Source organism: Panthera onca, chromosome B2 (assembly GCF_046562875.1).
Source record: "Panthera onca isolate mPanOnc1 chromosome B2, mPanOnc1 haplotype 2, whole genome shotgun sequence".
Lineage (NCBI taxonomy): Eukaryota > Metazoa > Chordata > Mammalia > Carnivora > Felidae > Panthera > Panthera onca.
This window is the reverse complement of record NC_138343.1, coordinates 137,930,911-137,958,753: the sequence shown is the minus strand read 5'-3', so window position 1 is coordinate 137,958,753 and position 27,843 is coordinate 137,930,911. Positions and strand designations below refer to the sequence as shown.

Genomic DNA, 27,843 nt, shown 5'->3' with positions numbered 1-27,843 from the left:
CTTTCTTTGTGGTTATAAAAGAATACTTATTCGTCTTCAGACCCATTCTTGATGTCATTTTTGCAACTATTACTACTTGCCAAAACACCATTGATTGTGACCAACAGGTGTTAAATGAAGCCACGCTGAATAAATTGCTTATATATAATCAATGGGCTTTGCAAACCTTTTGTTATTCTTTTATTTAGAGTTAATTCTTGAATCATGATGGCCTTGTCTCTAGCCAGAAAAAGAATGACCAAGGAAGCTTGAAAAGAGGAAGAACATATTTTAGAATCCAGTTTGTCAGCTAACATGTCACCCTTCATATTGCTCTACTACCTTTTCTCGGGGTTCACAACAGAGCCTTCACCTCTTTTTGGGCTAATTTGCTGCTCTTTCATGTTTTTACCAAATGGAGTTTTTCTCGCTCTTTTTCCCGTTTGCTAATACCAGTGAAGTAGAAAGATCTCTAACCCAGTAAAGACTCAATGAGCCCTTTCTAGCACTGTGCTTGGAAAGATACTTCTCTAGCATCTGCCATGACTTTTCTGTCTACCTCACATAAAGAAATTCATGCTTTTGGAGCACCTGGGTGGCTTAGTCGGTTAAGCCTCTGCCTTGTGGTTTTGGCTCAGGTCGTGGTCTCACCGCTTTGTGGGTTTGAGCCATGCTGGCAGCATGGAGCCTACTGGGATTCTCTCTCTCTCTCCCTATCTCTCTGCCTCTCCCCTACTCATGCTGTGTCTGTGTCTCTCAAAATGAATAAATAATAATTTAAAAAAAGAAATTAACACTTTTAGGGGCACCTGGGTGGCTCTGTCGGTTAAGCCTCTGACTTCGGCTCAGGTCATGTTCTCCAGTTTGTGAATTTGAGCCCTGCATAGGGCTCTGTGCTGACAGCTCAGAGCCTGGAGCCTGCTTTGGATTCTGTGTCTCCCTCTCTCTGCCACTCCCCTGCTCACACTCTGTGTCTCTCTCAAAAATAAACATTAAAAAATTAAAAAAAAAAGAAATTCACACTTTTAATAGAGAAAATGAATTATTACGTACATGAACAAAAATGGTCATATGACTACCTACTTAAAATTCTCATTTATTGTCCATTTCATTCTTATATTTCTGGCAAGCGTGTGTGTGTGTGTGTATGTGTGTGTGAGAGAGACAGAGAGGCAGGAAGGGAGAGAGAGAGAGAGAGAGAGAGAGAGAGATGTAAAACAAGAACCAAAACCAAAGCCAGTGATAATACTCTCATTAGGTATTAACATAGAAAGAAACCGTATACTCATTTGTTATTTTCTGTTATATTCTCCACTAGGTTAGGGAAAGAGGGAACAGGGGGTTTCCTCACTTTGTTATAGAATGTTTTAAAATATTTCACTTATATTTATTTCAAAGTGGTTTTGTGTGGTCAATGACCAAATTTCCAATAAGCTTATACTAGAAAAAGGAGAGAGTAGTAACCTCAGACCTCTGAGTCCTGTGGACAAGAACGTGAGTATTGCCTGCCAGTCTGACTCACAAGACAAGACAGAGAGAGGCTTACAGGAAATAAACACAGAGGCACCTCCTTCCAGAGGTTAATTGGCTCTTTCCGTCTCCTTGTCACCAGAATGTGAGGACAATCAGAATCTTTTTGGCTGAGTGTTGTTCTCTCTTTATCCACACCCCCCTTCGTTTTTTGTTCTCTCTTTTTATTCTTACTTTATTCCTCCTCCATCTCCCATTAATGACAATTCATGAGAAAAATATCTTTCACACACAGAGAGGGAAAAATTTGCTCTCTTGAAGTAGATTGAGTTGATGAATCTTTTAAATAGAAAATGTGAAATGAATAAGTGATTATATATTCTTTTTGCATTTGTGGCTTGGAAAAATCAAAGTAAAATCTGCGTTTCCTATTAATAATTGCGTAGAATCCTAATGACATTAAAATCGCATACCTTTCTATTTTATCACTTTACTGATGGTCTCATCACTTCATTCTCTTTCGGTTTCCTCTTTGCCTATTTTCATCTTTATTTCTCTTATTTTATTGTATGCATTTTGTAAGGCTTTTCAAATTCTCCTTTCGGAAATGGAACTGGTGGACGATGGAGTGAGAACATGGCCTCTGATTAGAGGAAAAAAAAACGAGAGGCTTCCATTCTGGCTAAGAGACTTTGGTTAATCATTTTTTTGGATTATGCCTTTTGGAAGGGCTTACTTACTGCTTTATTTCATTCCTGAAAATTTTACTTCAGGACATGGATAACATTTATTTCATCCAAAGCTTATATGAAAAAAATATATTTTGCCTACTTAATACCTATATTCTGTGATAAATAATATTTATGTATCATAGAAAAATTTTACTATGCTAAATCTTCTGATGTGTTTAACCACCATTGCTGGTTGAAATATTCTTGTCTATAACTTTATATTTTTGTTTACAAGAAAATCTCATCTCTATAGACTAACGGACTTCAAATATACCATGAGAATATCTACCTCAGAGCTAAAGCCTTTTGGTTCATAGAAACAATGTTTCACTTTTATTTTAGAGACCTGGTTTTGAGAACTTAGAAATATCTTAGATTTCAAATTTGGAAGTTCTAAGAGAAAAAGAAATTTCTTCTATTTTAGAATCTGACAGTTTTGTACACAAAAAATAATCGAGTTGTACATTATCACTAACTTCAAATAATAAATATATCCCTAGGCATTTATTTAATAATGAAGGAACAAAAAAAGGATACAACTTCAAAATATGGTAAAACAATTCTACCACCATCAATATTAGAAAATTGCTTTCTGAAGAAGCTCAAGCATATGCTAAAGATTATATATTTTTAGGAGGCATAGTCTGCCTATGAAATTATTACCTATTGTACTTAATGAAAGAATGAATATAAGGCTTCCTTTACACTTTTGGTGTTGATGCGCATACAATCACTCAATATAAGTAAAATACGAAAGATAACACCAATGGAAAAGATAAAAGAAATAAAAATAGAGAAAATTATCCATTTAGCACAGAACTCAGCACAAAATGGGACCAGTAAATGCTTGTTGAATGGAATTAAATATGGAAAGAAGGGCTTGGGTTATTTTATTTATTGTAGTAAGATAAGCCAAACGTTTTTTGGGAACCAGAAGGTTTTAAAGTAAAAATGAAGAGGGAATATTCTTTTTTCCTTGTCAAATCACTGTCATATTAAAGAGAACTTTGGTCAAAAAGGTCATGTAATGATAAGTAGGAACTGAGAGGGGCTTTCAAAACCACGCTGTCTGATCACCTTGTTTTATGATAAGAGACCCTGAAACAGAGAGATGTACAAATTTTGAGATTTTTTTTCCCCTCCATTTCTTTAGGCTCCACCTAAAATTATAATGTGCTTTCTGTACTGTGATGTGGGTCATGTACGTTTCTGGGAGTGCATTGCTGATAACATTGCAAAGTAGTTTGCCCCAGCAATATTTGACTCACTATCTAGCTAAAATATGGTAGGTATGCAAAGCTTCTTAATCTTCCTCTCAAAAATGGCCATGCTGGGAACCTCTTGGAAATCTTGAGACATTTTCTCATTATATTGAATGTTGTAGCAGAATCATATTTTTAAAAGAAGAGCTGAGTTCATGTCTTTTGCTTTACTTTCTCATAATCCTAGCTGATCCACAACCTCTCTCTCACGTTCTATGACTGCCTTTGCAGCTCTCTTTTGGACATCTCCACCTGCTATTGGCTTCTCAAATGCAATATATCCCCCAAAGTATTTATTCTTTCTTACCCCCTAACCACCACTACCACCACCATCACCACAGTCAACAACAGCAAAATAATTAGTAACATCATTTAAAAAGATGTAACAAATGGTGAATTGAGATGATTGGGAAGAAGGATCAATAAGACTTAATTACTAAGGTATATAATATATAATATATAAAGCTTAAGAAGAAAGTCTGTATAGGGAAGAAAAAAGGGCCCAGGTTAAAGTCCTGATAAAGATGGCAGGTAATGAATAGCCACAGTTTAAAATTTTTTTTTAACGTTTTCATTTATTTTTGAGACAGAGACAAAGCATGAGCAGGGGAGGGGCAGAGAGAGAGGGAGACACAGAATCTGAAGCAGGCTCCAGGCTCTGAGCTGTCAGCACAGAGCCCGATACAGTGCTCGAACTCATGGACTGTGAGATCATGACCTGAGCTGAAGTTGGACACTTAACCAACTGAGCCACCCAGGTGCCCTTGAATAGCCACAGTTTAAAGAAGAAACCCAGAGCTGGGGTTAAGGAAACCAAGAAAATAAAGAGTGTCATGAAGTCTGTAGTGGTCAAAGTCATGGAATGCTGCAGAGATTAAGTAAGATGAGGACAGGGATATGTTTATGGGCTTTAGCAAAATACACATTATTAACAGTCTTGACCAGTGACGTGGAGTGGTGGGGTTGGGAGATATTTAGTTAAGAGTTAAAAAGCAAAGGGGAGCAAGGGGGAAGGAGGGTATAGAATGCTTTTGAGATGTTGTGTTATGCAGAACAGAGGGAATGTGAGTCAAGAAAGGGTTTTTTAATTTTTATTTAAAAAATTTGTTTTAAACATTTATTTATTATTGAGAGAGTGTGGGCAGGGAAGGGGCAGAAAGAGAGGGAGACACAGAATCTGAAGCAAGTTCCAGGCTCTGGACTGTCAACACAGAGCCTGATGTGGGGCTCAAACTCATGAACCGTGAGATCATGACCTGAGCTGAAGTCAGACGCTTAACCGACTGAGCCACCCAGGTGCCCCAAGAAAGGTTTTTTTTAAAACCTTGATCTGGTATATATCATATATCTGGTATATATCAGTGAGCGTGTATGCGCTGATAGAAACACTAGCACTGGGTATCTGATGAATCAGAGGAAATAGAGGGCACGGGTGGCAGCAATGTCCTTGAGAAACTGAAAGGAGATGGGATTCATAGCACACATGGTCTCTTCTTGATTATTACTAGCAGCAAGACTAAAAGTAGGGGGGCAGATACAGAAAAGGTCTGCAGACTCATTGAAGACCTTTTTTGCTTGCTTATATTTTTTCCAGTGAAATCCTTCTCTTGACCTCATTTTTCATTTCCTGGTGTCCATTTCTGTTTTTTGTTTCAGCAAAGCTGTTGGAAAAAAAACAATCCATGTTCTCTGCCTTCAATTCTACCGTGTAGGCACACAATAAATATTTGTTAAATGAGTGAACGAAGCAAAAGTGTGGGCATCAATGAATGAAGGTGATGGAGCAAGGAAGGTGGGGGATCTGCCAGGAAGGAGAGCAGGAGAGCAAATTCAGCAAAGAAACATTTGGTTGGCGGTGTTGGGTGCTCACTTGAGGTTTGTAGTTTGCAAAACAAGTGGTTAGAATGATGGATGGGGATGGTCAGTTTTGAGAGAGCACCAGATTCAGGGTCTAGAGAGTGAGGAGGTATTATTAGTCTGAAAGGAGTAGGGGGTCCTTAAAGGGGAAATTTCAGAGTTCTTGATGGAGAATAGCTCTAGGGTGTGACTAGGGAAACTGAGGCTAAAATCGAGCTACAGTGAATTATCACCAGTGAGTCCAATTCAAACGCTGTCCTTCATGATGGAACAGGCACTTTATCTTTCCCTTTTTGCAGATGAGCAAACTAAGGCTCAGTGATAAGCAGGCTAACGCAAGGTTGTAAAACCAGTGAGGGACAGAACTGGGATGACCCCATGTCTGTTTACTACTCTGTGTTCCTTCCCCCTTAACAAACAAAAAGTCCCTCAGAGTCAGAGTTTGAGTCTTGGTACTCTTCGCTCCAGCCCACAGTAGGCAATCAAAAATGCTTATTTTATTTGGTTACTTAAAAAAATACACTTAATCTTCGTCAAAGAAATCCCTGAACATAATTTCATCCTGGTGATGAAAGATGCCAATTTCTCTTAAATTTCATAAATTGCTTAGTGCAATAACAAGAATGTAGCAGTGTTAATAAATGCTACTCTTCTCATGTATGAGCTGTTTGGAAGGATATCGGCCAAAATGCTATCTCCAGGAAGTTGGGTTCCAATTTATTTTTTATTTTCTTCTTTGTACTTCCCTGTATTATTTATTTTTACATTAAGATGCATCATTATTTTCTTTAATTTAAAAATACATTCTGGGGTGCCTGGATGGCTCAGTTGGTTGAGCATTCAACTCTTGATTTCAGCTCAGGTCATGATACTAAGGTGTGGGATCGAGCCCCACATCAGGCTCTGTGCTGAGCATGGAGCCTGCTTAGGATTCTCTCTCTCTTTCTCTGCCCCTCTCCGGCTCACACTCTCTCTCTAAAAATAATGATAATTAAAAAATAATAATAATACGTTCTAAGAAACATTTTTAAACTATTGAAAGGAAATTTCAGAGACAATTTTTAATAGTGTCTGAAATAGAGTAAAAGAGGCCTTTGTGAAAAACATGCATGTGTGTGTGCGCACACACACACACACACACACACACACACACACACCATAAGGGAAGTTAAAAGTTGGCATTCCTGTTCATGTCCTATCCAGCTACTTCACATTCTAAATATTAAAGAGGTTGATTTCCTTATAGGGAGGTCACTGGTGGTCCAGGACTAGTGGGTTAGTGTATTTCATTCTGGGGTTAGAATTAGGAAACTGTTAATACTACATATCTAAGGCGTACCTACCAGCAAAGTACTTATCCTAATCATGCTGATGTATTTTCTCCATTCACGGAATCATGACATCTTCTCTCTCGGTTGGCTCAAACATTCTCATGGAAAGTAGGCATGGCATTTAATGGGTCCCTTTAAACATCCACATGGCCTATCAAGAACTCCTCTCTAATTTTCACAGATTTATATCTGGCTATTCATTGATTTATTGCTCAAAATTATGTTAGTTAAAAAATAATTTCTGAAAGTTGGTCTAGAGTTTGGGGGATGAGAGTGGAATGCTGTGCTTGTTCTCAAATCTGGAAATGAAACATTGTATAATATTTACTCTCAACAAGTATTTGAGTGACTGTCAATAAAGGGAATTCTCATGCTATTAATGAATTTGAGAGTACATTTCAACCTTGCTCATGCTCGTGCATGAAATCTTAGTGCTGTGTAACATATGTGGTGATTATGCTAGAATTAGCTGTGTTGTTTCTTGGTCTGTAAGCTTCTGGAGTCCAGAGACCATGCTCCTTGTCTACCCTACTGTCTGCTCGCCCAAGCAACGTGATGAATTCTCCTGACCCAAATGCCCACATCTATATATCTCTTTAAATATGACATTCCTGTTCATTTGGTATTCTTAATCATCCCCAACAGAAACAAATCATATCTTCTCCTCCTATGTGCTCTTACCACGCTGTATTGATCCCCACTTTTATCCTTCCCCTATTGCCAGAGGAGAGCAGGGGGTGGTGCCTAATGGTAGTGAGGCTGAGGAATCTGAGGGAAAAAGCCCCAGGGAGCTTTCAGGGAGTTAGCCAAGTTGCTGACAGCCAGGCTGTGGTATTTTTTTGTGGAACATAGCTCTATAGAATATCAACATAGGAGAACTCTTCATGGCTGTGATGCAACAAGACAAAAACAATCCACTCTACAACTACGCCTGAACAGAGATAAAATCCAAATCACCCACAGCCATAAAAATGCTAAACATTTCCCTCTCCTGGTTAACATTAAGTGATGGCTGCCTCTTATTCAGTGATGACTCCAGCCCTACTTTGTGAATTCTGTGTCCTAGATAAAAAATCACTGATGCTCACGCATCAAATTACTCTTGCTTTGAGATAGCACCCTATGCAAATAGACCTCTGCTTCCTTGAAGCCTATCCTAAATCACCAGACACTAAAATTCCTGTGGTGTTCTCATTGCAGCGAGCTTAATAAGTTTAATTGTCTTTGGCTCCAGGTGTATTCCCTGTGGCTATCAGCTGGTGAGCATTGATAGCAGAGCGTACTTGGCTCAGGAGATTGTACCAGCACCAGCGGGCCAACAGCAATCAGCAATTGGAAGGAGCATTAGGAATTTTCCAGTGATGTCCACAGATGGGCACAGGCCACTTAGAGGGCATTGCAGCCACAACAGCTGCCTGCACCACTGGAATTGTGGCAAATGTATTCACTCATTGTCTGCCAGTGAGTGACAGTGATTCACTCATTGGCTGCCAGTCAGCCATTGTCTGACTGTCTGTCAGTAGCAGATGCTACTGGGGGGTTCACCTTTTTTCAGGGCTGTTCCCTTCTTTCAGAGCCCACGACCATGCATTGAGCCATTGACTGGATCCTCACCAGGCCCTTGGTAACTCATTCACCTATAATGCATTCCATTCCTTCAAGTAGTGTTCCTTAGGTCTAGGAGTCATTGAAGCAAAAAAAACCTTCTTGTTCGATTACAGCCCTATGTTTTATATTTATAGTGTTCCTTTACAATATCTTCTAGAGATATTTTAGATTTTAAAATCCAGTATTTCCTTAATCAAAATGTTAAGTGTTGGGAGATTAAGTAACCAAAAATCTTACCTTTTAAGGTAGGAACATTCCTGGCAATTCTCAAGTCATAGAAACTGTTTACTTTGAGGAGCAAGGCCAGTCCTGTTAAAGTGTTATGAACCCACAGAGCAGTGAATAACCAAAACTACCTTGATTTTTTTAATTTCCTCCCAATTTACCTTCGTGATCAAGATAAGAGTAAAACAGTCCTGCATAGCCTAGTAGGAAGATATGGTTTAGAATTAGGATACACAGGTCTGAGTACTGTGTCTTGTGATCTTGGCCAAGTGGTTGAATTTCAATTTTTACAATTGTAAAGAGGTGATTACATTACCTCTAAAAATTACTATGAGAACACATTAAATGATGATGGTAATGGGTGCTATTTTAAATTATTTTAACCCTAGCCAATATTTATTGAATCTTTTATGTTGGGTATTGCTATATAGTAGTCCCCCTTATCTTCAAGAGATACGTCCCCAAGGATGCCTGAAACCATAGATGGTACCAAACCCTGTGTATACTGATTTTTCTTATACATACATGCCTATGATAAAGTTTAGCTTCTAAATTAGGCACAATAAGAGATTAACAGTAACTAATAATAAAATAGAGCAATTCTAACAATATACTTTAATAAAAGTTATGTGAGTGTGGTCTCCATAAACATCAATATTTTCTATTGTACTATGCTCTCCCTCCTTCTTGTGATGATATGAGATGATAAAATGCCCCTGTGATAAGGCGACGTGAGATGAATGATGGTAGACATTGCGATGTAGCATTAGCCTATTGACCTTCTGATGTTATTTTCACAAGAAGGGTCGTTTTCAGTTAAGGGACTGGTAACCAAAACTCTGTAAAGTGCAACTGCAGATGAGGGGGCACTACCAGGAGCAGTTTACTTGGATTTTCTAACTCAATCTTTGTAACAGGCTTATGGATGGCATATCCATTTTCTTTGGTAGATCATTGAAAAGAGCTTCATGGAGATTAAATAACCCACTGAAGAATGACAGTGACAGAAGCAGGATGTAAATCCATATCTGTTACAGTTTCTATTCTTCACTATTACGTGGCACTGCTATAACACACACCATGCAATACAAGCTATCTATATAATAAATACTTTATATTATAAAGTGCAATAAGGTTTCTGCATACATTTGTGTAAACTGATGCTCACAAAAATCCTACTGATAGGTGAAACAACTATGTTTATTGTCCCCATTTTATTAAATTTATTTATTTTTTTATTTGAGAGAGAGACCGAGAGCAAGTGGGGGAGAGGGGCAGAGGGAGAGAGAGAGAATCCTCAGAAGACTCCATATTCAGTGTGAAGCCTGAATTGGGGCTCAATCCCACGACCCTGGGATCATGACCTGAGCTAAAATCAAGAGTCAGATGCTCAACTCACTGAGCCACCTAGGAGCCCCTGTCCCTGTTTCAAAGAGAACTTTGAAAAGGTTTGGAGCAGTGTCAAAGACAGACACGCTTAGCACTATACATTTGAGATACCTGGGTGTTTTGTTGCTATGCAAGCAAAATGCCTATATAATTTAGATGTTTTCTGTGTGGTTTTGTGTGTGTATCCTATGGAAATAAACATTACCAGTGTTTAACAATAGTCTAGCATGTTGGAAAGAATCATTTATCATGTAGGGAGTTGAAATAGGAATGTTCTCATTGCTCCTGAGTGGGTTTTTTTTTTTTTAGGCTTCATGCCCAGTGTGGAACCCAAACTGGGGCTTGAACTCATGACCCTGAGATCAAGATCTGAACTGAGATCAAGAGTCGGCTGCTTACCTGACAGAGCACCCAGATGCCCCACTCCTGAGTTTTGCAATTGAGAGATTTAATTAAGATACACGAAGACCTAATTTCAAATTCCTTTTGTCAAAACTGTTGATGAGCATTCCCTGCCTATCTCTTTTAATGTGTCATAGAACCTGCTAATATCTAAATATTTTGGCATTCAATTAATTCCAGTGACAGTAGCTGTCCAAAATCTTTCAAGACCAATCGAAGGAGAAATAAAGGTAATACAATTAGTTCCTCTCAATCTTCACTTATGTAAAGTAGTGTATTTATGATGACTGTTTTCCATCCAAGCATTATAAATTTTTTATAACTTAGTGATCATACTGACCTGGGATTTTTCTAAGAAAAAGAAGGCAGTTTATTGAGATTTTTTTTTCTAAGTATTTTCATGCAGAGAGATTTTTTGGAAGGTATTTCTTTCCCCTGTGGGGAATTCAATAGCACTTGTTAGTAGGAAAAAAAAAATGATTCATGAATAAACCAGTAATTTGGCAAAGCAAAAAAGTCCCATTAGTCTTTAAAATTTGAAATTTTCGTCTTATGGTGTGAAAAGAGTTGTTAAGTCGACGTGGAGTTGTCTTCCAACTTGGAATAGACTTATTTGGCACTATCAACATTTTTAGTCACAAATTAATGTATGTAACTGTATTTTTAATGGGAGAACTTCAAACATGTCTCAACTTATATTTTAGTGAAAAAGCCATCTGATGAATATTTTATTACTTTTCAAGATCATCTATTACATTAAAAATTTTTCCTCTTTTATTTTCATATTATTGTGTTTTTCTTCATTATACCATTGCATATCCATTGTAAAAAATCTGGAGAATATATGAAAAGTAAAATACAAAACATCATAAGCTTAACATGTAGAGACAAACTCTGATAATATTTTGTTGTATTTAATACTCTAACTTTGTGATCAAAGTTAAACACTTCACATTTCTTATATCTTAAGAGAAGAGTTACATGAGACTTTATATTATGAAAAAGGACATCTGAAGAATTATAAGCATGTCTTTAATTGTCATAGAATATATTTATATTTTCTTTTTTAAAAGACATTTTAATTTTTTTGTATGTGTATTTTTTATTTTAAATTTTATTTAAATTCCAGTTAGTTAACATATAGAATAATATTATTTTTAGTAGTAGAATTTTGTGATTCATCACTTATATACAACACTCAAGCCTGATCATAACAAGTGCGCTCCTTAATCCCCATCACCCATTTAACCTATCCCTCACCCATTTCCCCTCCAGCAGTCCTTGGTTTGTTCTCTATAGCTAAGACTCTGCTTTATGTTTTACCTCTCTTTTTCTCCCCCTATGTTCGTCTGTTTTGTTTCTTAAATTCCACATATAAGTTAAATCATATGATATTTGTCTTTCTCTGACTGACTGATTTCACTTAACATAATACACTCTAGCTCCATCCACATTGTTGCAAATGGCAGGATTTCATTCTTGTTGGTGGCTGAGTAATATTCCATTGTAAATATACATCTTCTTTATCCATTCTTCAGTTGATGGACATTTGGGTTCCTTCCATAATTTGGCTATTGTTGATAGTGCTCCTGTAAACATTGGGGTGCAAGTGCCCCTTGGAATCTGTGTTTTTGTATCCTTTGGATAAATACCTAGTAGTGCAATTGTTGGGTCTTAGGGTAGTTTTACTCTTTAGCTTTTTGAAGAACCTCCATAGTGTTTTCCAGAGCGGCTGCCCCAGTTTGCATTCGCACCAACAGTGTCAGGGTATTCCCCTTTCTCCCCATCCTACCCAACATCTGTTTCCTGATATGTTGATTTTAGTCACTCTGACAGGTGTGAGGTGATATCTCATTGTAGTTTTGATTCATATTTCTCTGATGATGAGTGATGTTGAGCATCTTTTTATGTGTCTGTTAGCCATCTGCATGTCTTCTTTGGAAAAATGGGTCTTAACTGGGTTGTTTGTTTTTTTGGGGGGGTGTTGAGCTTGATAAGTTCTTTATAGATTTTAGATACTAACCCTTTATCTTATATGTCATTTGCAAATATCTTTTTCCATTCCAAAGGTTGCCTTTTAGTGTTGTTGATTGTTTCCTTTGCTGTGCAGAAGCTTTTTATCTTGATGAAGTCCCAATAGTTTATTTCTGCTTTTGTTTCCCTTGTCTCTGGAGACATATCTAGTAAGAAGTTTCTGTGACTGATGTCAAAGAGGTTGCTGCCTGCTTTCTCATCTAGGATTTTGATGGTTTCCTGTATTACATTTAGGTCTTTCATCCATTTTGAATTTACTTTTGTGTATGGTATAAGAAATTGGTCCAGTTTTCATTCTTTTGTATGTTGTTGTCCAGTTTTCCCAACACTATTTGTTGAAGAGACTGTTTTTTTCCATTGAATATTCTTTCCTGCTTTGTCAAAGATCAGTTGACCATATAGTTCCATATGTTTCATAAGTGGCTCCATAAGCCATTTGAGAAGCAAAAACAAGTGTCACAGGTAAGAGTCATGAGTGACAAGGGAAGGTTTCTGTTTACTTTATTTAGGCTCTCTGGAGTAACACTGACATACCTTGCTACTTTCATCGGCAGTAATTCCAGCTAACTTGCCTTTCATCTGGTGTTTTGCTCACCAGGGAGATAAGGGTATGGTATAAGATGTTTTTCTTTGAATTTAATTAGGTGAATTTTTAGCAAAATCCTGAATAAAAGCTTATCTTTTCTTCCAGATGGGTTCTTCTCAGATTCTTCTAGAGTTAATTCTCCCAGATTCAATGTTTCTCATTCATTATTACCTCCTTCTAGCCCATATCCCATTTGGATTCCTTGGGACAGTGAGTTGGAAGAAGGAAAAAGCAGATTCCATGGACTCAGGTTCTTTTCTTGAATGTGGAAAATAACCTTAGAAAATATCTTTGCTCCCAAATTAAACAATGGCAATGATATTTATAAGAATTTTACTTTTAGGAATTCTAAGTTTATACCAACCATTAACTCTCATAGGAGCAATGATACAAAAGTTATAATTTTCACAAACCAGAATCAGGACATTTAAACACAGAGGGCTGAAATGAATCTAGCATTAATATACAGTATAATCAAATAAGTGGACTGAAACATTTCAGCAATGTCCTATGTCCTATGACTGTTTCTTACTCTTTTGGTTTCAGGATAAAAGAGTGGAAAAAAAAAGTATACAGTCACATCCTCAAGGAGCTTACCTTCTCCAAATTGGAAACTTCCTTTTTCCAAAAATGTAGAAAGGGATTGCTGATGTAAATGGAAATCTGAAAATGGCATGGTGCTTGGCTAGATAATAGATCCCAAACCAAGCTTGACCTATAACTGTCGGCACTGAGTCTGGCATACAAACCTTCCCCTGATCAGTGTGTTGTATTCATCAGATATGAAGTATTAGCATCCACTTGTCAGCAGATCAAGTTATGCTATTGGGGATCTATCCCCTATATGACTGCACTTTTTGATGACGGCTGAGCTTTTGTAATTAACAGTTTCACAAATAACTGATGGATCCTATTAATCAGAACCAATCAGTCTACCTTTCAGCTGAAAGACAGAGACCTAGATCCAGTTAGTTCAAAGACATAAGTTCAGTTCAAAATGTCACAGTCCAATTTAAGGAAAAACTCTAGATTTAGACCTATAAGGAGACAAGTGTTCTGTTTACTTCATTTTCATTTCAGTGGGAGTATAGCCAATCAATAAAGGAAAAGTCATGAACAGATTGTCAATTAGAGAATATTCTTAGAAGTATGCTGTAGAAGAGAAGATAGAAGCCTTGCAAACTGGCTTGAAAATCTTGCCTTGATGCAATTACACATAACAGTTTTGAAAGTTAAGTTTCAGGGTTACATAGATCTTGATTCAAATCTTAGCTCTAATTTTTAGTTGGACAAATCGGGCTTATTACTTAAATTTTCTGAGTTCTATTTTTCTCTTCTGTAAAACTTGGAATATAACTAGTACCTTCCTCAGATGGTTTGTGTAATGATGAAATGTAAAAAAAAAAAACCCGGTTTATTTAAGGATTTTTACATGGAGTCTAACACGTATTAACTTTCAACAAATGTTAGCTAAAATGATGGCTATGCTTCTCATGGGCTTCAGATTTAATGAGGCTGACACTATTCTCCAAAAGACCCTGGTAAATGTTAATATTTATAAAAGTGTTACTTTTGTTTTGCTTATACTAATAATGTTTGTAACATTTTTTCAAGTGTGCTAAAGATGCATCCAGACCAATGATTGTTCTAAAAAACACAACTATTTTCTTTGACCAATTATCTCTCCACAAAATGTTTTGGTTTGTTAAGTTCCATAACATCATCTATTTTAATTAGAATGCTGACTGCTATATTATATTTTACATCAGTTTAACTTCAAACAACTGTGTGAACAAAACATCTCAGCCACACCAAAGCATGGTTTCTGTCACTGTACTAGAATTAATTTTTTTGATAGTGCAGAAGACCTATAACTTTATATAAAATGTATTTTAAAAGGCAATTAAAGCAAGTCTGTGTAGATGGGCATGCTACTTCATTTGTTCATGTACTATTATTTTGAGTTTCTAAATTCTTGAGAAAATAATACTCTTGTGGAAATGATCGTTGGTGTGGTTTATGTGTTTTAATTTACGCTTTGTGGCATTGACTCATGGAACAATGTCTTTTGTGGAAATGTGACATATTTATTTGTATGCAGGAAACATCTCTTATGTTCAGAGAAATAATCTTTTCAAAAGATGGTATCAGTTTTTCCTTTGATATTTATATCCTAAATTCCACACAAAGGATAGTAATTTTAAAGAATACGAGTTTCCTGTCTGACTTCCAGCTTGAGTTTTCTGTCGCCTGTGTGTGTGCATGTTACAAAGTGTTCAGAAGAAGATGGCCATGGTTACAGTATAGTGACACTAATGAATCTCTTAGCAATGATTCTTGAGATTTTTCTTCCCCTATATCCCATCCATTCAGGACTCTACTATTCTGCTGCAATATCCTTATTATTTGTAAAATGTTTATAATAACTGCTTTGAGAAAGTTGTAAATTATGGTTGATAAGATTCTCTTTCATTGTTTTATTAAATTAACCAGGGCTCTGTCCACTCACTTTTCTCTATCTTGTCTCTGAAACATAAATAATACCTTTAAAAAATTTGGAAAGTGAATAAACACAAAGGAGTTATCCCATTGCTGGGCTTGGTGATAGAGAAAGAAAAACTATACTGATTGATTGTTAAAAAGCTTGGGAATAGTGTTTGCCTGATAGTGTGGTTAAAGATCATAGGTTAGTTGTTACGGTCCTATCCTAGGCATTTATCAACTGGCTAAATCTTTTGATTTTCTTCTCCACCAGACTGTACATTTGGGGACAGGGAACACTGTATCAGTTTTCTCACTGGTATATCTATAACCCCCAAGGGGAGTGTTTTGTACATGGTGAGTGGCCAATAAGCATAGCAAATAAATGCTCAGAGCCTCAGTTTCATCCTCTTCAATATTAGTCAAGTTAACAAATTTTTCCCTGTCTATGATCACAAAAATTTTTTGAAACTCAAATTACTCAATGTAACGAAAAATTTAAAGTCCTTTAAAATTTTAAGGTATAATCTTTATTATTTAGATATGTGTATCGTTTATTTTGCAATGAAGTTAAATAAGCTTTTTTGTTGTTGTTGTTGTTCTCAGAAGAACAGACTGCAGGATCTCAATTTACACTGTCTGATTTTAATAGGACCTCTTATTTCTTTGGCCTTGGATCACCAGCAGCATCAGAAGCACACTCATCCTTAATTTCATTCAACTCATGTGGTTGCCTTTTCATAGCCAATGGGGGCTGAATAAGTATGAAATTATAATGTCTGTAATAATTTCCCCTGTTCTTCTTGGCAGGCACAATCAGTTTCTGATGTTCAGGTCATACTGCTGGCAGAATTTTTCAATTAACATTTAATACTCCCCCAGAAAATGCTCAACCTCTCGTTGGCACTGAACTCACTGTTTCAGTGGAAAAATGTTCAGAAACAAAGAAGACCTTCCCTTTCATTGATCTTGTTTTCCACAGCTTTTGTACTTAGAATGATCTTCATTCTGGAAGACACTAAGCCCCATGGATGTTATTTCCTACCCTGTGGTTGCTTATTTATACCATTTACTATCCTTAGGACGTTTATGGACATTGCTTTGCAAGTTCTGAAAAAAAAAATCCATCATGAAGGTGTTAGAAAAGATAGACACACAGACTCACTGTATCATCATTAAGGCATCCATTATGAAGAGCTCCACCTTTCTGACCAATTTTACTGTCTTTAGTGAGTGACACAGACTCATAAAAGAAGCTAGGAGTCTTCTCAGAGATGGAATCTAAATGACTAAATTTCCAAAGCTAGTGTTTGAGAACACCAGTATTATAAGTTAATAAACAATGCTGCTGGCTAAAAAGAGTTTCATCACGTGCAGTCAGCATTTAGACTTAAATTTTGCTTCAGATGCCCTGACTGTAACCTCAACTTAAATGTGAAACATTTAAGTAACAAAATAGCTATTTCCCTTCTCCCCCATAATTGGTTTGCATCTTTTTTACCCACTGAATTTATTCAGTGGACAGTATGAAAGACTTATCAATAAGGAACCAAGTAAGTTGCACTTCTCTTGTCTTTAGAGTTCTCTTCACATCATCTTGGTAGTCAGCAAGATGATTTTGGAATGATCCAGTAGGGAAGGAACTGATTGGAACCAAGAGAATGACAACAGTGACACCCATGCAGTGCCTTGCCTTGCCTCTGCAGAAATTGTGATTCTAAAGAGATAAACTGCGTTTCAAAATATTATAATGGGTAATATATCTGACCTGTGAGAAAGCAAAGCACTGGGTGAGTGCTGAGACACTACATGCTAATGGTGTGAGCCTAATGGGTGGGAAGATGAATTCTCAGTAGGAGGGGAACAAATAACAAAACTCCTTACTTTTATATAGCACTTTTAATGTTCATCGTACACTTCCATATATCTTATCTAATTTGGACCTAAAATCCATGTGAGATTGAATATGGTTATTATCTCTCTAGTAAAGTTTTACTAGTACGATTTAGGGAGGATGGGAGACAATGTTAACTAGCAAGGGGCAGAGATTCAAGCATGAGTCTTCTTAGGACTCTACCCGCTCCACCATGCCTATTAGGAAGAGAGCCAATTGGTCAATTTTAGGGAAATTTTGAAAACACCCTGAGCTTTAGCTTTTCTGAGAGGTGGTTTAATTTACTACTTTTACTATAAACAACTTAAAGTTCAGAGAAGCAAGGCGTATGAACAGACCTCGTAAACCTCCTGGACAGATAAGACTCCATTTCCTCTTCCATGAAGTGAATAGGTTGAACCAGATCTGTGCCTCTAAATCTTGGCTGCACATTAAGAGGCCTTCTTGCCTACGTCTAAAAACTAACCCCAGAGATTCTGATTTAATCAACCATAGCCTTAGGTGGAGCTAGGCTTTTATTTTTGTTTTAAGGCTTCCCGGGTGATTCTGATATGCAATGAAGATAGAGCACCACTGGAATAGATGATCTGGGAGGCCTTCTTCTATGTGTCTAAGCATATTTCAAGGACTTATGCAATAGTTATGATGTTTCATGAGTTAATAAGTTAATTGGAAAAAATAATGATTTATTTTAACCTGTCTGGATTCCTTGATAAAATATAGATCTCATTCTCATTTAAGAGATTCTGGGAACCTTAGAATTTTTGGCTGGACTATATATAGTCCAGTTAAATCTCTCCTCAACTTTGCTCTCCTTGCAAACCTAGACCCAGCAGCTATCTGGCTAATCTAAAGAATTCCTGTACATGCCAGAAAGTTTTATCTGAGCACAACTATTCAAAGATTCAGTCATTTGGAGACAGATGGGAACCAAATTAAAGACGTGGAGTTAGGCAGAAAAGAGACTTCAGAGAGTCCTTAGAAAAACCATTGAGTAAAACCATGGACAAGAAACCAAGGGGTTACAAACACCACAGAATACTTTGGCATAACTAGTGCTCCTTTTTATCGAGCTAGCCAGCTCCTTTTTCAAAGGAAACTTGGAGAACTGCAGAAAACAATTTTTTTTTTTAAATGAGCAAGTTACATAAATCAGAAAGAAAAGAAAAAAAAATCCAACCAGTGAGCTTTTGTGCCTGAAAGGGCATAATGAGAGGTTGAGTGAAATGAAGCTGCCAGTCACCATCTGGGTGCATGGGGGTGGGTGCAGAGTGGCTGGTGTGCAGACATAGGTGTCTTTGAGGACAGATTTTGTATTTGCTAAGAAGTTAATACGAATTTTCAGATGACAGTTTCAATTTTTCCTGAAAGCTTCAAATAGTTGAAGATGAAAATACTGTGAGAGAGCCTAAAAAATTGCACTGATTTAAGATAACCACAAAGCATGTCCAATTGAGGGAAATTTTTCAGCATGCTATTTTCTGAGCACTTGCTCCCTAATCACTGGTTAAGGATGGTAATGAATATTGCTGATTTTCTGGGGGGATGAGGGTTAAAGGTAGTGGTATAGGAGGATCCTGAACTCACCTCCTCCCACAAACACAACAAACCCACAGCTATATGTGGAACATTTCCTTCTGAAAAGGAACTGAAAGCTAGCTGAACGGTGTTTACACAAAAAAGGATAAAAAGGCTACATCAATATGGGTAGAAGAGGCAGAGACATGGCCTTGCAAGAAACCCCACCCCAGGTGTAATGACCATAGTCAGGAGGGTTCTTATAATGCAGAACTTGTCCCTTAATGAGTGAGGGTTTTCTTGTCACATATCAGGCACCCCAACCCTTGGGAACTGCATCAGACAAATGAGCCACCAAAGAGTTAGAGTTTGGCCTTAAAAACAAACAGGACTGGGGGTGACAAGGTGGCTCAGTTGGTCAAGCGTCAGACTCTTGACTTCAGCTCAGGTCATGATCTCATGGTTTTTGAGTTTAAGCCCCATGCCTGCTTGGGATTCTCTCTCTGTCCCCTCTCTTTGCCCCTCCCCTGCTTGTGTGCACTCCCCCACTCTCAAAATAAATAAATAAACTTTAAAAAACATAAACAAACAGGGCTTACTTCCAGGAGAACAATAGGGCTATGAGGAACAGAAATCCACTCAAAAGGTTCAGCATAGACCCACTACAAGGGGACCCATAAAAAGAGCAACAATTTGAAAGGCGACTAATCCATATCAGGGGACTCATTATGTTAACCTTAAAGCATCTGCCAGAAAGGCAAGAACCTGTTGAGACTCACTCTGCAGGTGGAGGTGCTGGCAGGTGCCATATTTGCATTCACCTTCTGCCTTATTGGTGCTGGGGCTGGTGGGTACCATTTTTTGCACCCATCTTCTGGCCTGTTAGTTCTAGTGGGAGCCTCACTCCCTCACACTGCAGCCATTGTCGCTGAGTGTCTTGCCCCTCATGCACCATAGCTAGACATACAAGTACCTCACATTGCATCTCAGCTGTGGGTTGTCCCGTCCCAGTCCTGGTATGTCACAACCACAGCCAGCCTCGCCACAGATGATAGACATGTGCAGCCCACACAAGGCAGGCCTCTTGAGTGCCTGACTCTGTTGGGCAGTGGGAATTGTGTTTCTGAGCCTTATGAGTCTGAGGTAGTCAGAGAGACAGTTCTTAGCAGCCTACCATCCCTAGGTACTGAACAAACAGCTGACTAACACATGTCCCCAGTCTTCATGAGACAAATGCCTATTTTCTTGTCCTGGAGCTTCAGCCTGAGGGTCAGGCTTCAGGTTTGCCACATATCCAGATGCTACAGCAGTGCTCCCAGGGAGTGTGGGCATGGAGATACCATATTAGAGCCCTCCCTTGACCTTGCTACAGCTCCCTGATGCATCCAAGAAATGAGATTTTATATATATGACTAATGCATTTTTTTGCCAGTGTTGCTGAGGGGATACCTCCAAATTTCCTGGTCTAGAAATCAGCAGGGTTTATGATTGCAGACCCATCTATATATACATAAGATTATCTCTATCTCTATCCCTATCTATCTATCTATCTATCTATCTATCTATCTATCTATCATCTATCTATCTATCATCTTAAAAGCTGGTGCCAGAGGATCTGGCTTACAATTAGCCTAAAACCAGGCCCTGTCTGAGATCCAAACCTTTGGAACTCTGACAGGTCTTGGCATACTCTCAACAACTAGGACCCATCAAAAACCAGTCATGCTACTTAGACAATCAAAGAAGTCTGAGAAACAACCAAAATCCAGGGCAAGGTTGAATGATAAGGTTCATGTCCTACACAAGGCCACTCTTTCAAGACTTGAAGAGAGAGTTGTTTCATCTAATAAGGAGAAAAAGAGAGCTGCCCAAAATGAGAACACAAAAGAATGTATTCCAAGTGAAAGAACAAGACAAAACCAGCTGAAAATGGATCAGCAACCTGGAATATAGGGCAGCGGAAATTACCCAATCAGAGGAACAAAAGAAATAAGAATTAAACAAAATGAAGATAGTTTAAAGGACCCTTGGGACAATATCAAAAGAAAAAGCATCTACATACAGAGGCCCCAGATGTAGAAGGGAGAGAAAGAGGTAGAAAAGTTATTTTAAATAAATAATGGCTGAAAAGTTCCCTGGTGAACTTCCCTGAACTTCCCTGGTGAAGGAAAGAGACATCTAGGCTCAGGAAGCAAACAGGGTTACAAATAGGATGAACCCAAAGAGATTACACTAAGACACATTATAATTAAAATGTCAAAAGTTAAATATAAAGAGAAAAATTTTAAAAGCAACAAGAGAAAACAGCTTGCTACGTACAAAGGAAATTGATAAGACTATCAGTTAACTTTTCAGTAGAAACTTTGCTGGCCAGAAGGGAGTAGCATGATATAGTCAAAGTGCTGACAGGAAAAAAAAACTTCCAAATGAGAATATTCTACCCAGCAAGGTTATTATTCAGACTGAAAAGGAGATAATGTTTTCCAAACAAACAAATACTAAAGGAGTTTGTCAACACTAAACTGACTTACAAGAAATATTAAAGGGATTTTTTTTAGCTGAAAAGAAAATGCATTAATTAGTAACAGGAAAACATATGGGAGTAAAAATCTCACTAATAAATGCAAATATATAGTAAACAGTAGATTAACCGCTTACAAGGTTAATATGAAAGTTAACAGACAAAAGTAGTAAAATTAACTATAAGTATCTTAATTAGTTAAGGGATAGGCAAAAGAAAAGATGCAAAATATGGTATCAAAAACAGAACACATGGGGGATGGAGTAAAAATATAGAACTTTTAGAACATGTTCAAACTTAAGATGCTATTAACTTCATATAGACTGTTAAATATATAATGAAACTAGAAATCAATCACAGGAAGAAAATTCGAAAAATCAAATATGTGGATATTAGATAACATGTTATTGAAATCAATGAGTAAAAAAAAATCAAAGGAGAAATAAAAAAAATATCTGGAGACAAATTAAAATGGAAATACAACAGTCCAAAATCTACGGGATGAAGCAAAAGCAATTTTAAAAGGGAAGTTTACAGCAGTACAGTCCTATTTCAGGGAACAAGGAAAGCCCAAATAAACAATTTAACTCTGCATCCAGAAAGCTAGAAAAAAAAAAAAGAATAAACAAACCCCAAAGGTAGTGTAAAGAAAGGAAACAGCAAAGATAACATGGAAATAATTGAAATAGAGACTAAAAAAACAATAGAAAAAATTAATAAAAGTAAGAGCTGAAAAGAAAAACAAAATTCACAAACCTTTGGCTAGACTCACTAAGAGAAAGATAAATAGACAGACATACAGACAGATAGATATAGAATCAGAAGTGAAAAAGAGAAGTTAGAGCTCATATCACAGAAATAAAAAAGATCATAATAGACTACTCTGAACATTTTTAGTCAACAAATTGGACAACCTAGAAGAAATAGATAAATTCATAAAGACATTCAACCTAACAAAACTGACTCATGATGAAATAGAAGACCTGAGAAGAATGATTACTAGCAAGGAGATCAAATCGTTGATCAAAAGCTCCCAACAGGAGTCTCCGGAGCCAAGTGCAGACGAGAGGCCCACGGAAGAGGGTAGGAAGGGCGGCGAGGCGGTGCGGTCTCCACGGACTGGCGGGAGGGAGCCGGGGCGGAGGGGCGGCTTGCCGGCCAAGCAGAGCCCCGGAGTCTGGCTGGCAAAAGTGGAGGGGTCTGACGGACTGTGTTCCGACAGCAAGCATGACTTAGCATCTGGGAGGTCATAAGTGAACAGCTCTGCTCTAAAAGCGGGAAGGCTGGAGGACAAAGGGAGGGAGAGCTGCTGAGCCCCCGGATGGCAGAGCTCAGCTTGGTGGGGAACAAAGGCGCTCGCCAGCGCCATCTCCCCCGCCCATCCCCCAGCCAAAATCCCAAAGGGAACCAGTTCCTGCCAGGGAACTTGCTCGCTCCTCGCAAACACCCAACTTTGTGCTTCTGCGGAGCCAAACCTCCGGCAGTGGATCTGACTCCCTCCCGCTGCCACAGGGCCCCTCCTGAAGTGGATCACCTAAGGAGAAGCGAGCTAAGCCTACCCCTCCTGCCCCCGTGCACCTTGCCTACCCACCCCAGCTAATAGGCCAGATCCCCAGCACCACAAGCCTGGCAGTGTGCAAGTAGCCCAGACGGGCCACACCACCCCACAGTGAGAGGGGAAGAGAAGGCACACACCAGTCTGACTGTGGCCCCAGCGGTGGGCTGGGGGCAGACATCAGGTCGGACTGCGGCCCCGCCCACCAACTCCAGTTATACACCACAGCACAGGGGAAGTGCCCTGCAGGTCCGCACCACTCCAGGGACTATCCAAAATGACCAAATGGAAGAATTCCCCTCAGAAGAATCTCCAGGAAATAACAACAGCTAATGAACTGATCAAAAAGGATTTAAATAATATAACAGAAAGTGAATTTAGAATAAAGTCATAAAATTAATCGCTGGGCTTGAAAACAGTATAGAGGACAGCAGAGAATCTCTTGCTACAGAGATCAAGGGACTAAGGAACAGTCACTAGGAGCTGAAAAGCGCTTTAAACGAAATGCAAAACAAAATGGAAACGACGACAGCTCAGATTGAAGAGGCAGAGGAGAGAATAGGTGAACTAGAAGATAAAGTTATGGAAAAAGAGGAAGCTGAGAGAAAGAGAGATAAAAAAATCCAGGAGTATGAGGGGAAAATTAGAGAACTAAGTGATACACTAAAAAGAAATAATATACACATAATTGGTATCCCAGAGGAGGAAGAGAGAGGGAAAGGTGCTGAAGGGGTACTTGAAGAAATTATAGCTGAGAACTTCCCTGAACTGGGGAAGGAAAAAGGCATTGAAATCCAGGAGGCACAGAGAACTCCCTTCAGACGTAACTTGAATCGATCTTCTGCACGACATATCATAGTGAAACTGGCAAAATACAAGGATAAAGAGAAAATTCTGAAAGCAGCAAGGGATAAACGTGCCCTCACATATAAAGGGAGACCTATAAGACTCATGACTGATCTCTCTTTTGAAACTTGGCAGGCCAGAAAGGCTTGGCACGATATCTACAGTGTGCTAAACAGAAAAAATATGCAGCCGAGAATCCTTTATCCAGCAAGTCTGTCATTTAGAATAGAAGGAGAGATAAAGGTCTTCCCAAACAAACAAAAACTGAAGGATTTGTCACCACTAAACCAGCCCTACAAGAGATCCTAAGGGGGATCCTGTGAAACAAAGTACCAGAGACATCACTACAAGCATAAAACCTACAGACATCACAATGACTCTAAACCCGTATCTTTCTATAATAACACTGAATGTAAATGGATTAAATGCGCCAAGCAAAAGACATAGGGTATCAGAATGGATAAAAAAACAAGACCCATCTATTTGCTGTCTACAAGAGACTCATTTTAGATCTGAGGACACCTTTAGATTGAGAGTGAGGGGATGGAGAACTATTTATCATGCTCCTGGAAGCCAAAAGAAAGCTGGAGTAGCCATACTTATATTAGACAAACTAGACTTTCAATTAAAGGCTGTAACAAGAGATGAAGAAGGGCATTATATAATAATTACAGGGTCTATCCATCAGGAAGAGCTAACAATTATAAATATCTACGCGCCAAATACCAGAGCCCCCAAATATATAAAACAATTACTCATAAACATAAGCAACCTTATTGATAAGAATGTGGTCATTGCAGGGGACTTTAACACCCCACTTACAGAAATGGATAGATCATCTAGACACACAGTCAATAAAGAAACAAGGACCCTGAATGATACATTGGATCAGATGGACTTGACAGATATATTTAGAACTCTGCATCCCAAAGCAACAGAATATACTTTCTTCTCGAGTGCACATGGAACATTCTCCAAGATAGATCACATACTGGGTCACAAAACAGCCCTTCATAAGTTTACAAGAATTGAAATTATACCATGCATACTTTCAGACCACAATGCTATGAAGCTTGAAATCAACCACAGGAAAAAGTCTGGAAAACCTCCAAAAGCATGGAGGTTAAAGAACATCCTACTAACAAATGAGTGGGTCAACCAGGCAATTAGAGAAGAAATTAAAAAATATATGGAAACAAATGAAAATGAAAATACAACAATCCAAACGCTTTGGGACGCAGCGAAGGTAGTCCTGAGAGGAAAATACATTGCAATCCAGGCCTATCTCAAGAAACAAGAAAAATCCCAAATACAAAATCTAACAGCACACCTAAAGGAAATAGAAGCAGAACAGCAAAGGCAGCCTAAACTCAGCAGAAGAAGAGAAATAATAAAGATCAGAGCAGAAATAAACAATATAGAATCTAAAAACACTGTAGAGCAGATCAAGGAAACCAAGAGTTGGTTTTTTGAAAAAATAAACAAAATTGACAAACCTCTAGCCAGGCTTCTCAAAAAGAAAAGGGAGATGACCCAAATAGATAAAATCATGAATGAAAATGGAATGATTACAACCAATCCCTCAGAGATACAAACAATTACCAGGGAATACTATGAAAAATTATATGCCAACAAATTGGACAACCTGGAAGAAATGGACAAATTCCTAAACACCCACACTCTTCCAAAACTCAATCAGGAGGGAATAGAAAGCTTGAACAGACCCATAACCAGCGAAGAAATTGAATCGGTTATCAAAAATCTCCCAACAAATAAGAGTCCAGGACCAGATGGCTTCCCAGGGGAGTTCTACCAGACGTTTAAAGCAGAGATAATACCTATCCTTCTCAAGCTATTCCAAGAAACAGAAAGGGAAGGAAAACTTCCAGACTCATTCTATGAAGCCAGTATTACTTTGATTCCTAAACCAGACAGAGACCCAGTAAAAAAAGAGAACTACAGGCCAATATCCCTGATGAATATGGATGCAAAAATTCTCAATAAGATACTAGCAAATCAAATTCAACGGCATATAAAAAGAATTATTCACCATGATCAAGTGGGATTCATTCCTGGGATGCAGGGCTGGTTCAACATTCGCAAGTCAATCAACGTGATACATCACATTAACAAAAAAAAAGAGAAGAACCATATGATCCTGTCAATCGATGCAGAAAAGGCCTTTGACAAAATCCAGCACCCTTTCTTAATAAAAACCCTTGAGAAAGTCGGGATAGAAGGAACATACTTAAAGATCATAAAAGCCATTTATGAAAAGCCCACAGCTAACATCATCCTCAACGGGGAAACACTGAGAGCTTTTTCCCTGAGATCAGGAACACGACAGGGATGCCCACTCTCACCACTGTTGTTTAACATAGTGCTGGAAGTTCTAGCATCAGCAATCAGACAACAAAAGGAAATCAAAGGCATCAAAATTGGCAAAGATGAAGTCAAGCTTTCGCTTTTTGCAGATGACATGATATTATACATGGAAAATCCGATAGACTCCACCAGAAGTCTGCTAGAACTGATACATGAATTCAGCAAAGTTGCAGGATACAAAATCCATGTACAGGAATCAGTTGCATTCTTATACACTAACAATGAAGCAACAGAAAGACAAATAAAGAAACTGATCCCATTCACAATTGCACCAAGAAGCATAAAATACCTAGGAATAAATCTAACCAAAGATGTAAAAGATCTGTATGCTGAAAACTATAGAAAGCTTATGAAGGAAATTGAAGAAGACATAAAGAAATGGAAAAACATTCCGTGCTCATGGATTGGAAGAATAAATATTGTCAAAATGTCAATACTACCCAAAGCTATCTACACATTCAATGCAATCCCAATCAAAATTGCACCAGCATTCTTCTCGAAACTAGAACAAGCAATCCTAAAATTCATATGGAACCACAAAAGGCCCCGAATAGCCAAAGTAATTTTGAAGAAGACCAAAGCAGGAGGCATCACAATCCCAGACTTTAGCCTCTACTACAAAGCTGTCATCATCAAGACAGCATGGTATTGGCACAAAAACAGACACATAGACCAATGGAATAGAATAGAAACCCCAGAACTAGACCCACAAACATATGGCCAACTCATCTTTGACAAAGCAGGAAAGAACATCCAATGGAAAAAAGACAGTCTCTTTAACAAATGGTGCTGGGAGAACTGGACAGCAACATGCAGAAGGTTGAAACTAGACCACTTTCTCACACCATTCACAAAAATAAACTCAAAATGGATAAAGGACCTGAATGTGAGACAGGAAACCATCAAAAACCTAGAGGAGAAAGCAGGAAAAGACCTCTCTGACCTCAGCCGTAGCAATCTCTTACTCGACACATCCCCAAAGGCAAGGGAATTAAAAGCAAAAGTGAATTACTGGGACCTTATGAAGATAAAAAGCTTCTGCACGGCAAAGGAAACAACCAACAAAACTAAAAGGCAACCAACGGAATGGGAAAAGATATTTGCAAATGACATATTGGACAAAGGGCTAGTATCCAAAATCTATAAAGAGCTCACCAAACTCCACACCCGAAAAACAAATAACCCAGTGAAGAAATGGGCAGAAAACATGAATAGACACTTCTCTAAAGAAGACATCCGGATGGCCAACAGGCACATGAAAAGATGTTCAACGTCACTCCTTATCAGGGAAATACAAATCAAAACCATACTCAGATATCACCTCACGCCAGTCAGAGTGGCCAAAATGAACAAATCAGGAGACTATAGATGCTGGAGAGGATGTGGAGAAACGGGAACCCTCTTGCACTGTTGGTGGGAATGCAAATTGGTGCAGCCGCTCTAGAAAGCAGTGTGGAGGTTCCTCAGAAAATTAAAAATAGACCTACCCTATGACCCAGCAATAGCACTGCTAGGAATTTACCCAAGGGATACAGGAGTACTGATGCATAGGAGCACTTGTACCCCAATGTTTATAGCAGCACTCTCAACAATAGCCAAATTATGGAAAGAGCCTAAATGTCCATCAACTGATGAATGGATAAAGAAATTGTGGTTTATATACACAATGGAATACTACGTGGCAATGAGAAAGAATGAAATATGGCCTTTTGTATCATCGTGGATGGAACTGGAGAGTGTGATGCTAAGTGAAATAAGCCATACAGAGA

At 38.2% G+C, this 27,843-nt stretch overlaps 1 protein-coding gene across 1 annotated transcript in view; it reads right to left on the bottom strand.

Moving 5' to 3' along the window:
• The window catches only part of OPRM1 (opioid receptor mu 1), a 46,605-nt gene that overhangs the window by 5,908 nt on the left and 12,854 nt on the right, over positions 1-27,843 (bottom strand). The gene's annotated exons all lie outside the window — the stretch shown is intronic.